Here is a 14,551-nt window from a genome sequence, read left to right on the forward strand (position 1 = left end):
TATTTCACAATAATGCAAGATACCTGTCGTCCATCCGTGCATATTCAGGGCCATTGGAATTATGAAATTGTAAGGCTGTGGCATTTTTCGCACAATTATAGATTTGCCACATAACCCACCATCTACTGCGTAAACTGCAGATATTTATTTGCCCTTCACTACTGCATAATTCCAGTGGCCCTGGGAATATTTTAGCAGTCAAACATGTTGATGGAAAATAGAAGTAGAGTCTGTTATTCTGTCCTCCTGGTTTCAATCTTAGGTTTCGGAGACAACTGTAAAACACTTTTAAGCTCACCTAAATACAATTTTAACATAGGTCCACAATTTAAATTAGGGAGGACATGAATACTGACAGAAGTGGCATAACTTCAATTAATCTAGAGAAGCCGTAGCGGCTAACCTGCACTGCCAGTGAACAGTAGTACTCTCGATTGCTTCCCAGTGCAATATTTGCAACCCACTTATGAAGCACACCATGATAAGTAGATGAGATTTCATCATCCTATGTTAGTACGTAAATGTATGGTAATTTCATAAGAGGGTTGGCTGTTTCATGCAGGAGTTTAGACCTTCTTGTATGTTTGTCAGTTTATTAAAATCATAGAATAGTCCTTTTGCGTCCCTGACTCCCTCTTTGGTGTGTTAGCTATTTGGGTTATACCTGTTTTTTATGTGTGAAAGAACTGTGCAATGTCCTTGTACTGCTTCCACCATGTGGGAGATGGGATTGGAAATAAGGTCCTGGAGACTTTTTATCTACGTGTTTTGCAATGGTGATTTATTTAAATTTTGTTAAATCTTAATATTGATATAATCATAGTTCTTTAAAATACATGAAACAGGTTGAGAGCTAATGATTTGTCTCTTTCATTTGAAAAATACATTGACCCCCATTAGGATGACGGGCAGACCTTGTCCGCCCGCCATCCCATCGGAAAAAAGGACAAGGGCGGGGGTCCTGATGGTGGCATTAGGATGCGCCCGTCACAGTGACGGGCGGATCCAGCATTCCTACCATTGTGTCGGGCGGTGCACTCAGCACCGCCCGCCACAATGGAAGGAAGGCATGCTGTGCACTTCCATGCACAACATGGAAGGCACCGCTTGGTGCCTGCCATGTTTTCCATGCAACTGCTGGGGGGGTACCATGGGTATCCCCCATGTGCACCCCCCACCCCCCCGGAGTCATTGGGGGCCCGCAACGGGCCACCAAAGCAGACTCCGCATTGCGGTCACGGAAAGGCATTGCTAAATGCCCATCCTAATATGGCTGGTGGTGTCTGCTACACACCGGCACCATATACACCCTTTTCCGCCCCGGCCGCCTTGTGGCAGACGGTCTTTCCGTCCGCCATGGACCCCCCAGCCATAATAATATGGCGGGGGTAATTCCGGCATGGATGGCGGGCGGATCGCCCCCGCCAGGCCAGCGAGGGCTACCTCCGGCCTGGCGGGGGAGATCCTCCCGCCATCCTAATGGGCACCTTTGTCTTATTCTAGGTTCAACCAATGTGGCATCCACCGACAGTTGCTTGGAGAAAAACAAAGCAACCAAGATATGTGTAAATAAAATCTTTTTTTTAAAGTAAGTTACCGTCCTCTCTCTCGTCTTCTCAACGTGTAACGTTTTGGATTATATGGAGGTGACTCAATCCCATCTAGAATTAACCTCTTATTACTTTGGGCCATTTTTGGCTTTCTAATAATACCTCTCAGTATCTATAATCCTTTATAAGTATCAGTAGTTCTGCTCAATCAGATGACCTTCCTATCACCAACTTCCTTTTTCTGTTAACTTTAGGTGGGAAATACTTGGACAAGCCCTGTGCAAAGCCAGAAACTTTTTCCTGGTGGCTTCTTCTCATTCTCCTCTCACTATTCCCAGCTAAGGACATTCACCCGAGATGCCACAGCCCTCCGTCACTGGGGCACTCAATGGTGTGTGTGTCACCATTTTTTTCATACCAGGTATCCCCCTCTATGGCTGTATCATCTCGGGCACTCCCTCATTTCTGCAGCACCAAAGTTCTATTTATGCTTCATTCTGGGGTTGTGTTCTACACTGTGTTCAGGGTGCCCATCTTTGCATACGGCTTTGTCCGTTTCTTTGCTGATTTCCCTTTCTCCATCCCCTGTGGTAAGATTGAATCCTTTTTCAATCTCCATACCTATGATCCCTTACATTCTTTCTCCAACCCCTTTCCGCTGAGTCTGTCCTGTGTTGTTTCTGTTTTCCCTCCCTCATATTTCCCTTCTTTTTTCTAGAGTCTCAAAATGTGTGGATGTGTCCATTCTGGCAAGGGTGTATTCCTGTACTCCTCAAACACCCATGTTTTACAAATTATTATTTGTGTTAGGGAAGGTTGCTCTGTGTCTGTCCATGTTGTACTGTTATCATTTCATAAAGCTTGGTGTAAAACCTTCTATTTTGCTTGGAAAAATCAATGCACATTGCCAATGCTTGTTTTCATGCAGCCATACCTGTATTTGACGTATAATGCACAGGATAGATTTTTAATGACTCGCCTTAGGTTTAACTTATTACCACATTTATTGGCTGATCCCGTAGGTTTTACACTGACAATTGCGCAGAAGGGTGCCGCAGGACACCCTTCATTTTTTACTTTTGTGCCCTATTTCTAAGCACCCCAGGCGTAAATATTTGGTGGAAATACCTATGATCCCTTACATTCTTTCTCCAACCCCTTTCCTCTGAGTCTGTCCTGTGTTGTTTCTGTTTTCCCTCCCTCATATTTCCCTTCTTTTTTCTAGAGTCTCAGCATGTGTGGATGTGTCCATTCTGGCAAGGGTGTATTCCTGTACTCCTCAAACACCCATTTTTTACAAATTATTATTTGTGTTAGGGAAGGTTGCTCTGTGTCTGTCCATGTTGTACTGTTATCATTTCATAAAGCTTGGTGTAAAACCTTCTATTTCGCTTGGAAAAATCTATGCACATTGCCAATGCTTGTTTTCATGCAGCCATACCTGTATTTGAGGTATAATGCACAGGATAGATTTTTAATGACTCGCCTTAGGTTTAACTTATTACCACATTTATTGGCTGATCCCGTAGGTTTTACACTGACAATTGCGCAGAAGGGTGCCGCAGGACACCCTTCATTTTTTACTTTTGTGCCCTATTTCTAAGCACCCCAGGCGTAAATATTTGGTGGAAATTAAAAAAAAAGAAAAGTTCGGGCATGCCAAAACGGCTTTACTCTACCTGCAAAGAGCTAATGACCCATGGACACTTTGTTGTATTGTGAACTTTATGAGGATTGCTGTGAGGTTAAGAAATACAAGACGAGACAGCTAATCATGCGGTTTTTTAAATATGGGTCTTTATCTGTTTTTATTGGTAATTCAAGATGTTGCTCAGATGTAATTTAATTGTATTTTTTAACTTTGTATATACTTGTACTTTTATGATGTTTTTTAATCATCGAATAAAGAATTACTGACTGACTGAATGGACGGGTGAGCTCTCACAAAATATGTGAACAAGGTTTATCTTGGGTTTACACATCAAATAAGCAGGTTTCTAAATGATTTTACAAACAATTAAAACTCAGCTGACAAGTGACTCCACATCATGTTACACATCTACGCAATTTAACATTTTAACCAATAGCACTTTGCATCCTAGGGTTTTGAGCCCATAATTGAAGTGTTTAAAGCATAACTACCAACCCCACACTGCAAAATGCTGTTGGCTTAAAAAAGATAATGGTATCCTGTGTCATAGTGCCAAAGTGCAGGAGTTTTGAAATGCAAAATACAAAATACAATTTAGTTCCTGCCATTCTGCCTTTTTATATTATATGCAGTCATAGCTTAAATAGCCCAGTGGGTGAGAGGGTATAGATAACCTTTCAGATGCAAAGAAGAGCTTCTCCTGCTTTTGAGCTATCATTAACACTCTTTCGAAAACTTCCCTTCAAAATAAACATATTTACTAAAAAATTGAGAACATCAGCAAGTTAGAAGTGTCTAGAGCAGTGCTTTACAAACCTTTAGAACCACGACCCATGTTTTAGTATGACAAACGTTCGTGACACACCAAGCTTTAATGCACAGGAAGTAAGGAGAGCACATTTTCCATTGAAATGAGCACTACATTTCCACACAGAGAGTTTCACTGATAAAACTATATTCCGCACAAATGATAATGTGAATCCGGGTTTCAGTGACTATTTTATGTTTGTGCAAAACCAAGAAAAGTGTCTTGATTTGTTCTGAACCTATTAAAATCTTTATTTCCATCACACTTCAGAATTTAACAATTGTACTTCTTATTTGCTTTTCTAACTGATGAATGTGTACTGTAAATTTTCAGTTATTTATATCTTGTTGTGTGAGATGATAAAAATGACATCTGTTAAATCTGACTTCTTGGAGTGGTTTCCCCTGATTGTTTGCCTTCTGACCTCTTGTTTTGATGACTTAGGATTGGTGGCACTTAACCACTGCTAACCAGTGCTAAAGTGCATATTCTCTGTATTATAAACATGGTAAAATTGGCTTTTCTACAATTTGCATTTATATTTACTTGTACGCCCCAAATAAAGTGCACTATATGTGCCCCATTCCTATTAATTAAATGCTACTAGTGCACCCGTAGCACTGTTGGTGCCACTCATTCAGTAGTCCTTCAAACTTGGTCCAGGCCTGCCACTACAGAACCTGTGTGTGCAGTTTGAAACTGCCATTTCCACCTGGCAAGTGACTTGCCAGGTCCAAACCTTCCTTTTTATTACATGTAAGTTACCCCTAAGGTATGCCCTAGGTAACACCATGGGCAGGGTGTATTGTACCTAAAAGGTAGGACATGTGCTTTTTTTTACATGTCCTGGTTATGAAGTACTCTTAAATTCAGTTTTTACTACTGCCAAGTCTATTTCTCCCATAGGTTAACATTGGAATTGCCTTAAATACATTTTAAGTGTTCCCATTGGAAGCCAATAGAAATTTGGAATTTGGTGTCTCTAGACTCACAATTTAAAATCACAACTTGTGGTGAATTTATATTTTAAATTTGATGCCTGAAAATTACACTTTAGCGTTTCTGGCTGTCTCTGAATACATGTCTTGGCTGAGTGAGAAATGGGCTTTGTGTATTCCTTCTAATCAGTCATAAAAAGGGGAGGGGAAGTGACATTTGTTAGATAGGCTTTATTCGATAAAAGATTTATCATAAAAACATTTTACAGAATAAAGAATTATGAAGCAAAATTTTTTTAAAACTGTTAGAAATTCAGCACGAATAGTAAAAATATCATATAAGTAAAACAGATTAAAAAATAAAATAAAAAATATATCACATCATATCTTTAAAATAATCATAAGTCCATGGATCCAAGATTTCCATTACAGAAGAGAGGAAGGTTTCAAACCATATTGTTCCCCGACTTGCGGTAAGGGCACTGGAACAAAACCGAAATTCCTAGTCCTAGGCAGTTGTAATTGCCTTACAATTGTCTCTGTACTTTTGTCTGATTAGCCAGGCACGCCCCAGGAATTTGGCTACACCACAAACAATTGTCAGAGAGGAGGTATCGGTTTTCAAGGTACGCAGGGCCACAATATGGCTCATAAAGCCCAGTGCCCTACATGCTGGTTTGAGCCAATTTTCTCTGGCGTTTTTGTATGCCGGGCATGCCAGGAAAAGATGGGCAATACACTCCTCAGGGTGGCCACAACTAGGGCAGGGTTCCGGGACATGGTTAGGGCCTTTACATTGTGAGGTTAGGGTATTAACTTGCAGGGTTCCAAAGTGACATTTGTATCCTGGTGGCCCATCACCAGGCTGATGGGCGTTCCTGAGGTAGATTGTGAGGGAGAAGCAGAAACTTGCACCTAAATAGGGCTGTACCTTTCCCCAAACAAAGAGCTGCATACCCCTTTATTGTGTCTGGAGCGAGGGCAGGAAAAGCAGGGATGTCTCCCCCACTTCAAAGGCACATTTTGGTATAAGTACTGGCCCACCAGCACCAGCAAATCATACCTTTGCTGGAACCAAGGACATTCTGCCTGGAAGAACTGCTATGCTGTAAGAGGGACTGACACTTTGCTAACTGCTTTGCTGTTTTGGCCTGCTGCCTGCTGATTGATGTGCAGTAGGAGGTACTGCCACTCTGTTACCTGACCTCCAGCATTGGCTTGCTGCCTGCTGCTTCTTGCCTGGGAGTGAGAGAGACTAGACCTGCTCTCTACATCCTTGAACCCAAGTTTCTCACAGGGCATGTTCACTTCCGTACTGTTCTCTGAAGTCTAGGGTCACGAAAGACTTCTTGCAACTCTGCTGGTACTGCTGGACTCTGCCATCAATGAATCCTATCTTTGCCTGAGGTGCCCTCTCTACATTCCTGGGCTTCAGAAGTGGGTTTTGTAGCTGTTTACTTCAAAACACGATGCAGTGGCTCCTGTGTACCAATTGGAACAGATGCAATACCCATTGACACCAGCACAGTGCCGATTCAACTACAACGTGGGTCCCAACTGTGAGGTTTGATGGCAACACAGCAATGATCCTTCTACTCCATCAGCAAGGCTCATCTCTGATGCAGCAACCCGACTGCAGGGAAAATGCCAATGCATCATGTTCTCTACATTGACACTTTGCTCCATAAAAGGTACTTTTTTTCAGTGAGCCCTAGGTGGGTTATGTAGCCAGCCAATCCTCCAGCGTGGTCCACCTGAACTTTGGATTTGTACACATCCCTCATGACCTCAAGTAACCTTTTGACCTCTAGTGACTTCTAAGCACTGTTTTAGCATTGCATCTATAAAAACCAACATCTCAAATCTCATCAGTTGGAGATGCACCTGCGCGCCAGAGGGGCAACGAGGCCCGTGACGGGTGTTTGGTGACCTGTTCTGCAACCCCAAAACTATCTCTACTGATGAAGGTAACCATCCCGAAACACGAGCTAGGCTCGTGTCTGGAGATGATCTAAACACAAGTACTTACTTGCACCGATTGTGGTGAAAAAACTTTGAAAATTGAACTTTGAACCGTTCCTGACAATACTTGAACTGCACAGACCATGATGCAGTGGGACGATACGGCGGAGGAGGTCAGTGGTGTGCTCCCAACTCCGGAATCCCCTTTGATGGCTCCCTGTAGCCATAATAGCTGACGAGCTAGTTGGAGATGCACCTGCGCGCCAGAGGGGCAACGAGGCCTGTGACGGGTGTTTGGCGACCTGTTCTGCAACCCCAAAACTATCTCTACTGATGAGGGAAACAATCTCCAAACACGAGCTAGGCTCGTGTCTATAGGTGATCTAAGCACAAGTACTTACTTGCACCGATTGTGGGGAAAAAACTTTGAAAATTGAACTTTGAACCGTTCCTGACAATACTTGAACTGCACAGACCATGATGCAGTGGGGCGATACGGCGGAGGAGGTCAGTGGTGTGCTCCCAACTCCGAAATCCCCTCATAATTTATTATGGTTTATCATCCACTATTTTCCCTGAGTTTAGTTGGTTTTGGAGTTAGAAGTAGTACATTTTTACTGTTTATAAGTAGTTTTTTAAAGAGTTTATTTCTACATTCAAATTAAAAAGGAGACATGCTATTTTTTATTGCTAACACTTTTATTTGTAAATGTATTTTTTTGTTCATAATTACATTTTTTTTTATTTAGTTTTGTTATATATTTTCGACAGTTTTAAAAACATGATTCAGAAATGTTTATATTATTCAGAATTTATTATAAAGTATAATATATTTTTATCAAATATTTTTCATGTACATTTGCATATTAAAAAATATATTTTTGGATACATATTTTAATAACAGTTGTGAAGTAAAGTCATGTAATAGAAAGTACATATATTTTTAGTTCTTTAATTATAAACACTTTGATTTTTATTATTTATCATTTTTATGAGAAAAAGTAAACATTTTAGTAAGTTTATTTACATTTTGTATTACATTTTATATAATTATATTTTTGTTGTAAAATTCTATATGTATTTTACAAATGTATATGTTGTAATTTGTTTAATATTTATTGATTAAATATTATTAATAAGTAAATATTATTTAATATAATAAATAGTTAAAAATACACATTCATATTTTTCTATAATTTTTTTTGTAACACATTATATTGGTTTCACATTTACAATAGTCTTATTGTAATTGTATATTTTGAAGGTGAGTACATGAAACAAACATACATAATAATATATATTGAATATTGTATTTTTTGTTTTTTGATACAATATTTAATGTATATTTTAAAAAAGAAAATTTACATTTTTGGAACATTTCTAAAGATATTTTGCAATAAATAAAAATATACATTTCATTTTTGGGATTTTTAAAATTATTTCTCCATTTTTGTCCGCGAGAGTTAATCTTCTTTTCATTTTTATTCCGTAGGCATTTTTTTCTTTTTTCTCACTTTTCTGTTTTGTTTTTAGGTCATTTTGCAAGATGGAATCTCGGTTGGTGGCTGTGTTTCGTCAGTCAACCCCTTCGCTGCTAGGCCTCCCCCCCCATGTGCAGCCTTTTTTTGGCCATTTAGGGTAGTGCGTGCTTAGGCCCCTGTCACTTTTTTACCACATAAGGTATTCACGCCAAATTTGCATCCTTTTCTTCCAACATTATGTGCATTTTAAACGTACCCATGGTTTGTAGATTGCCCTGGAGGGGTCCCAGAATTAGCCAAAATGCAGCTAAATTTTGTTTTCTTTTGGAAAAAATGGGAAAAAAGTGCTGCAAATGAAAGCGTCCGGGTTTTCCCCTGCAAATAAGATCAAAAAAGAGTTTGTAGGGCTGAAATCCCCATTTATTGAGGTTTGAGGGAATGACAGGCTTTTGTCAGAAAACCAACATTTTTTACACAGTTTTTTGCATTTTTCGGGACATGGCCTAATTTTTGCTATTTTTTTTGCTTTCAACCATTTAAAAATGGATCCTGGAATGCTATACATTTCAAAAAAGTAGACAAATGTCTGAATTCATCAAGGGGTCATTTGTGTAGATCCATCAAGGTTTCTTTATAGAAACTAACAGTTAAATATAGGAAAAATTGAAATATAGTTGAAGAAAACTGCCCTTTGCGTACATTGTTTTCATCTGTAACTTCTTCTACTTATGACAGCTATTTGAAACCAATATACTGTTACATCTTCTGAACCTTACTGGTTGTGGGGATATATAGGACTTGTGGGTTCACCAAGAACCCGACGAACTCAGAGCCAAAAACTGAGCAGCAATTTCAATGGCTTTTTATTGCGTACCAGGTATATAGCAATTATTGTGGGAAAATGTATATATGGAAAAATCGGTATGAAAGACCACTATGTATTTCTGAAATGGGAGCAAAATATAGAGTTTAGAAACAGTAGATATTTGCATATTTCTGAAATTGGGAATAATCATACTAGCATGAGAATTCGGAGTCATTTTTCAAAATGACTTATCTTTTACACAATGTCTTTCGTTTGGAAGGCAGAAATAAATTGAAAGTCAATATGTAATAACAGTTGCTTTACAAATATGAATTACCCTAACTCTCCCAATAAAAATGGTACCTCACTTGTGTGGGTAGGCAAAGAGCCCACGACAGGAAACGGCTCAAAACACAATGTGAACACACCACATTTTCACAATGAAAAATTACCTTTTTTTTGCAAAGTGCCTAGCTTTCGTTTTTGAACCCTAGCTCTGCCGGCACCTAGGGAATCCGAGAAAACCTAAGCATTTTTGAAAACTAGATACCCAGGGGAATCCAGGATAGGGTGACTTGACTGCCTCTCACCAGGCTCTGTGATCTAGAATGCCTTGCAAATCTAAAATATTGTCCAAAAAAACCCATTTATCTAACATTTCTGTGGTAGAAAACTCTGGAATCTGCATGGATCCACAAATGTCCACAAACCCCGTGTTCCCCAAAGTCTACCGAGAAAAATGATACTGCACTTGTGTTGGTAGGCTTAATGTCCATGACAGGAAACGGCACAAAACACAACATGGACACACCCCAATTTCACAGTGAAAAATGACCCTTTTTTGGAAAGTACCTAGCTGTAGTTTTTGAACCCTAGCTCTGCCACCACCTAGGGAAACCTAGCAAATCTATACATTTTTGAAAACTAGACACCCAGGGAAATCAAGGATGGGGTGACATGACTGGTTCCCACCAGGTTTTGTTACCCAGAATCCCTTGCAAACCTAAACACTTTTAAAAAAAACACATTCTCCTCTCATTTTGTTGCATTATAAACTAGGACCCTGATCGAAACTGTGACCTTATGCCCCTATTCGGCTTTAAATCAATTTATTACCTATATTGGCATAACCGTTCAAGTGCAATATTCAGAAACTCGTCTCTGGCCTCACACGAACAGAGCCACATTTCAGAATCGCTTTCTCTGCCACTTCCTTTGCAACCAATTAGTGCAATGACATAGCAGAAGTTACTATCTAAGATTCCTAGATTAACACTCCGAGTTCTTCAACAAGATAAAAACTCAGCAACCTGGAAATCCCCGCTTGCAATGTTTTGATTAGTAATAGAACTCTAATGAGCACTGATAGACGATCACTTCCTAGTGACATCTTTATTGCCGTCTTATGTCCAAAAACTTACGTCAAACAAGGCACCTTTCAGGTATAAATATGACCAATGTTGCCTTAAGCAAACGCTGAAGCTATCAATGCCATCGCTGTCTCACTGCTGCCGAAGCTGCTGTTATGCTGATGATACCATAGCTGCTATCGCTACTGCTATCGCTGCTAACGTGCAAACAATGGTCTGGTGAACTTAGGAGCTGAACAGCCGTCCCCCTGCAAGAGCCCAGCAGATGCAAGCTGCCCGTGGACGCTGCCCCTCCTCCTCCTCCTCGACGAGCTGAGAGAGACGCTGTCTTTTCTCCTGCAGAGAAATCCAGCTCCGGCGTTTCTAGTCTACCCTTGCGGGTGACTGGGATATCGACCCCCTGAAGGAGATACCAGACCTCCATCATTCTATTCCAGAGGTATGGTGTTGACTAAACCCTTAGAGAGAATTCTTGAAGCAAACCTTGGCAAAACTAACTTAACTTAAAGCTACTTATTTACTCCCCTCCCAAGTATTAGGCTTAGGTCAGGTACACTGGGGTAGGCGTAGTTAGAAGCACCAGTTGAGTATTTTAGCCTAATGTTTATATGAATGTATATATGTTTTATTCATTTTAAACCATTGTATGGCTAAGAAACTATATCAATGCTTTTACAGTATTATTTCGCAATACTCATCTTACTGTACGTACTTTTTATAATAACAAGTCTTGCAATTGTGGCAATTCATTTCTCTTGTACGAGAAGAAAGACAGTTCAATAAATGTTACCCTTTATTGACAACGCCCGTCTCTCTATTCTCTACATATTGTGAAAGTAAACTGCACAACCAATGACTGAGTAAAATAACTGTCTATTGTTTCACACGACCCTAAAGATTGACTCTTGATCTGAGGAGCAAAGTTGTCATGTTGCACGGTTGTTGGAAAACTGAATCCCTTCTTCGCTGTGCCAGGGAAGCTGATCACTTCCTATTCAGTCAAGAAAGTGTCCAGTGACCTCTGAGCTAGTTGGTAACAAACCCAATTAAGTTTAGCATAGTCAGTGGAGGCCTGGAAGATCCGCACTTCTACGTCGATACTACTGTTTATGTTATTCCAATGTGCAGGGCCTATTGGGAAAATAGGAACTACACTACAATTTCTGTGATGAAAAGTTCTGGAATCTGCGTGGATACATGAATTTCCACACACCCAGCATTCCGCAAAGTCTTCAGAGAAACATGGTACCTCACTTGTGTGGGTCGGCCTATTGTCCGCAACAGGAAACGGCACAAAACGCAACGTGGACACACTTCAATTTGGCAGTGAAAAATGACCCTTTTTTGGCAAAGTGCCTAGCTGTAGTTTTTGAACCCTAACTCTGCCCGCACCTAGTGAAACCTAGCAAACCTATACATTTTTTAAAACTAGCCACCCAGGGAAATCCAGGATGGGCTGCCTTGACTGGTTTCACTAGGTTCTGTTACCCAGAATCCCTTGCAAACCTAAAGAATTGTAAAAAAAAAACATTTTCCTCACATTTCTCTGGTGAAAAGTTCTGGAATATGCATGGGTCCACAAATGTTCTCCCACCCCGCGTTCTTCAAAGTCTTCCGAGAAAAATGGTGCCTCATTTGTGTGGGTGGACCTAGTGCCCGCGACAGGAAATGGCGCAAAACACAACATGGAAACACCTCAATTTTGGAGTAAAAAATCACTCTATTTTGGCAAAGTGCCTAGCTGTAGCGTTTTTAACCCTTGCTCTGTCGGCATCTAGGGAATCCTAGCAAACCTATACATTTTTAAAAACTAGACACCGAGCGGAATCCAGTATGGCATGACTTGACTTGTTCCCACCAGGTTCTGTTACCCAGAATCCCTTGCAAACCTAAGAGTTGTAAAAAAACACATTTCCTCAAATTTCTGTAGTGAAAAGTTCTGGAATTTGCGTGGATCCACAAATTTCCACCCATCCCGCGTTTCCCAAAGTCTTCCAAGAAAAATGGTACCTCACTTGCATGGGTAGGCTTAGTGCCCGCAGCAGGAAACGGCGCAAAACACAAAGTGGACACACCTCAATTTCACAGTGAAAAATTACCCTTTTTTGGCAAAGTGCCTAGCGGTAGTTTTCGAACCCTAATGATGGAGCAAGGTTTTACATGTAAAGTGACTTGCTCGTACTCAATCTTCTCATAATAACATTAATGTACTAATTAACATGTTTTTGTCATATTAATATTTGCATTACATGACATATTAGGTATCTAAGGGAAGCTTGTCAGAGTGCTTTTACTAACAATAATCCGCTTGCACTAAAATGGCTGCTGCTACGCTCAATTTTCTACTGCACATGCGTCTGTCATGCCCACGTGATATGCTTGGAGGGAAAGCTTTTGCTTCTGCCTAAAAGAACTAAGATGGCCATTATGTGTCCTAAATAGGGTGTCGATTAGGATGGCGGAGGGACCTGCGTCTGTCCACCATCCCCAAGGTGGAGGGACTGTCCGCAGGGGGGGCGGCGATCCCTCCATAGGAATTAGGATGGACCGCCACCATGGCGATCACATCCTGTACATTTAACATTGTGGCGGGTGCTGCTTAAAGCAGCACCCGCCGCAAAGTTAAAAATGCATGCTTTGCATGTGCATGCACAAAGCGGCAGGCACCGCTCGATGCCTCCCGCTTTGTGCATGCACATGCACATGCAGTACACCCCCCAACATCCAGAGTGTCAGCAAGTGGCCCCCAGAAGCAAACCACCGCCACCATATTGTGGTCCACACCCAACGAATCAGCGGCGGACGGACCTGCCGTCTGCCGCTGATCCCACCGCCATCATAATCTGGTGGTGGGTGTTTTCAAGGACCGCGGTGGTGAATCCGCATCCTCCGGGCCGGCGGTGGCTTCCACCGGCCCAGAGGATGCGGATTCATCGCCATCATAATCAACCCCTAAGATGGCCATTATGTGTCCTAACGTCCAAGAAGCTTGCACCGCTGCCTTGCTAAGCTGTCTGTTTCACATAATCTCCAACGCAATAGTATAAAATAAAATAATGGCAGTAGGGTAGAAAGAAGTGGTATACAGTGTATTGATTTTTTCTGTGTCTCTAAAACTGTTCTTTTCTATTTTTACATGATAAACTGAATGGGCCTAAAAGCTTTGCTGAACTCCATCTTTGGAGAAACTGCGCCTGTGCAACAAATGTCCTGAAGCCACTGAAGCTGTGGCCTTTAACTCAAGCCAAGATGGACATAGAAGGTGGAGAAAAATGAACTTCTTGCCTTGACAGAGGAAGCTGAATTCATAAAACTGTTTATTAAAATAAAACATTTGATACATTACGGGAGTAATAAAAAGAACATGAGTTGATAAAGTTATGAGAGGGGATGTCATGAATACAGGATTGACAAGTTGCCTCTAAAAAAATATGGTGTGATGGCTACTCCTCGTTCTTGTTCAATAAAATTGTGGGATTTACACATTTGCAACATTTGGGGATGGTACACTGACCTGAAAAATAGTATTACTAGGGTAGGCTTAGCTAGCTAGATTGTCCGACGTGTTCGAATAGCGGATCTGTCACTGACTCAATGCACTCAATAGGTGATCGAGAGTAGAGTTGCAGGTGGAGCACTCTGTCAGAAGATTTGATAATCCAATCGGGGTTATTGGGAAGGAGATCGATGACCCAATCGGGGTTCGACTGTTAGCTGCAGACAGGGTTTTTAATGCTGGCGTTTTGAACAGTAACTCTGGTGCGAGTCTTAACCTGTGGTGGTCCTGTCCTGATCCAAATTGGTCCTTATCCTGTCCTGATTCTGATTCTGGCTTGCACCTGTTCTTTTCTGCTGGCACATGTACTTTGGGATTCTATGGCTATGACTCAGCCAATGACTAGGATTGGTCATCACACTGGAATAGGTAATTATTAAGTGTGGGTTTGTCAATGCACTGTTTTCCTTTTCCTCTTACCCACCCTCAG

This window comes from Lissotriton vulgaris, chromosome 3_1, assembly GCF_964263255.1.
Source record: "Lissotriton vulgaris chromosome 3_1, aLisVul1.2, whole genome shotgun sequence".
Classification (NCBI taxonomy): Eukaryota; Metazoa; Chordata; class Amphibia; order Caudata; family Salamandridae; genus Lissotriton; species Lissotriton vulgaris.